Raw genomic sequence first — 2645 nt, forward strand, 5'->3', positions numbered from 1 at the left:
TCTCTCTCTCTCTCTCACTCCCTCTCCCTCTCGCTCGCTCTCTCTCTCTGGACGGGATCTGAGTCATTCAGTCCCTTTTACTCCTTTCGTTTCTTCCGAGGTATGTCGTATCCTCCACACCGGGGTGCCACCGGCGGCGAATTTTATAAGACACCTAGAATTATTTTTTTTAATGTAAAATTATTCCTGTCACAGCGGTTTCACGTTGCTGATGGTGGCGGCGGCGCCTGCAGAAGTTCTGCGCTTGCCCTCCGGTCGGTCGTGACTAACGCCCCTCTGCCTGCCGCGCGTCCACTGCTCGATCGCCGTCCAAACTTTTCATCTGCATTCATCCGTGGAACACTATACTCGCGCAGGCGGAGTGCTTCCATGGAAAACATACCCCGCCATCACTACTGCAAAAGTTATCAAGAGAGTTATCGTGAGAATAGCGCGTTCGCCGTTTTTGGGAGCTCTGAATCCTGCCTTAAAATTATTTCCCCTGGGTGCGACAAACCGATGATGAGCGTTCGTGCCGGCGGAAACGTCACACCGTAGGCCGCCGGGGGGTATCGAGGGGGTCACCACCGTAACCACCCCGGTGGGGGGGAAGGGGGGAGGCCGGGAACCGGGGACGCCACCGACGGTGAAATGCCAAATCTGTAATTACCTGGTCGACTTGCCTCGCTTTCCATCACGGGGAGCTAACAAGTAGTAGCGGCGGTGCCGCGCGCTCCGGTGCGCTCTAGTGCGCTCTAGAGCGCTCCAGCGGCGCACTCTAGAGCGCACTCCACCATCCCTCTTGCGGGGCGGCGACCCGACCCGCTGCTGTTGCTGCAGTTGGGAGCCTTCATGATTGACAGCCCATTTGCGATTGAAAAAAGGGCTGAGGACGACGAGGAGGAGGGCGCAGAGTAGAGAGGAGGTCGTTTGCGGCGCTGCGCCTGCCTCAATGCGAGGGAACAACAATAAAGAGACTGACTGTGAGAGAAACAAAAAGAAAAAGCCTCAATCATAATCGTCGCACAGCCATTAAGGCGCATCTTCAACTTCGCGCGTCTGTTATAAAGCACCTTAATTTCTTCTAAAAATATAAAATAAAATGAGATAAAAGAGCTTTCCCCGTACACTGATGGATCTAAAGTGTTCAACTGGCAAAGAGCTAATTTGCAAGCAGTGCTCAAAACACACGTAAATTAAAATACTTGAAAGTGGGTTGGACCAAAATAACTTACTAGGTTTAACAGCTTTCGAAATGTTCAACACTACGGTCCGACACTACTTCTGCTTTTGCTCCAAATTTGCAGTAGTTGCTAAACCTTCGAACATAGCCTTATCCAAAGGATTCACGACGCGCGGTCAGGCTCGCGGCAGACGTTGATCACTTGAGACATTAGCGTCTGTTTTCTCCAGCAGCGCGTTCATTTTCTCCAGCAGTAGCGCCTGCAGTCGGCGACACTATCCTGTAGTCCGCACGCTCCAGATTTGCGGTGTTATGGTCATGCAATGAGAGGAGGAGGCCCCCCTGCCGTCACCACCAGCGCACGCCTGCTGGCCTCAGCCGCGCGTTAGCTTAGCCTCATGGTAATTCTAATCCTCCGCATAGCGTTCTCCAGGCGGCGCGCCTCCAGCAGAGCAGGGCGTCACCGCTCTTAATTTGCAGTCTGTGGTCTCTGAGGAGAGAGAGAGAGAGAGAGAGAGAGAGAGAGAGAGAGAGAGAGAGAGAAAGGCACATCTTCCTCCCGGCTCCTCTATCGTCCCCGGTCGTCCCCGGTCGTCCCCGCGCGCGCGGCTAAGTGAGACCGCCTGCGCGCCTGGCCTGGCACATAGCCTCTAGCTAGCGCTAGCTAGCACCCGTCATCAACCTGGGAATGATACACATTTAGGAGAAAAGGCGCCCAGATTGCCGCGTGTTGTCGCACCCGCCCCCCCCCTCTCTCTCTCTCTCTCTCTCCCGGTTAGCCTAGTGTAGTAGCAAATTTACCCCTGCTTCCCCTACACTATACGATGCGATGATACGCAGAAGTAGAAAATATCATTTATATGATAAGGATATGCCATGTAATCAAAAGAAAAAATATTCTCAAAAGACAACGTAAACTGAATGTGTATTTTTACGATTTCAAATTGTAATTTTACAACTTGCGTCTAGGAAAATTTTCCCTGTAAACCTCTCTACTATTTTTCACAGTGTGTACTTTTTATTGTTTTGTTCTCGAAGAACACGCCATGGGTTTGTTTTGAAAACATCTCACCTGTTTCGTTGAAGTCCCAAATAACTTAGTGTGGATACAGAGTTCATGAAACGCAAGCGATCGCTTTTAGAGAACTCTGTATCCACCTTTAACGCCGTATTTCGTTCGACACCAGAATGATATAAAAACGATCGTAAATAATATCTCATGGGGGAAAAAAAAGTTTCACCGTGCAAACACTTGAAAAAAAAAATCGTTTCCACCATATTGTGACAAAACGACTGCCTGCGCCTGTCTAGCTTCGTCCAATTATCTAGACAAAAGAAAGCACATCAGGAAATGTGAGCATTTTCCTTGTTGGCGTTGGCCCTTCGCGCGCGCTCTGTCCCCCCGGCAATGATGATGCTGCTAATCACACTGTCACGCAACAAACTGCCGGCTCGTGCCTTTTTATTGAATACCCCCCCCCCC

At 50.7% G+C, this 2645-nt stretch overlaps 1 protein-coding gene across 1 annotated transcript in view; it reads left to right on the top strand.

The window, feature by feature from the left end:
• The window catches only part of LOC113211889 (leishmanolysin-like peptidase), a gene marked incomplete in the record, with an annotated part of 46662 nt that overhangs the window by 31636 nt on the left and 12381 nt on the right, over nucleotides 1-2645 (top strand).

Source organism: Frankliniella occidentalis, unplaced genomic scaffold, assembly GCF_000697945.3.
Source record: "Frankliniella occidentalis isolate FOCC.00 unplaced genomic scaffold, Focc_3.1 Scaffold9, whole genome shotgun sequence".
NCBI classification, from domain to species: domain Eukaryota; kingdom Metazoa; phylum Arthropoda; class Insecta; order Thysanoptera; family Thripidae; genus Frankliniella; species Frankliniella occidentalis.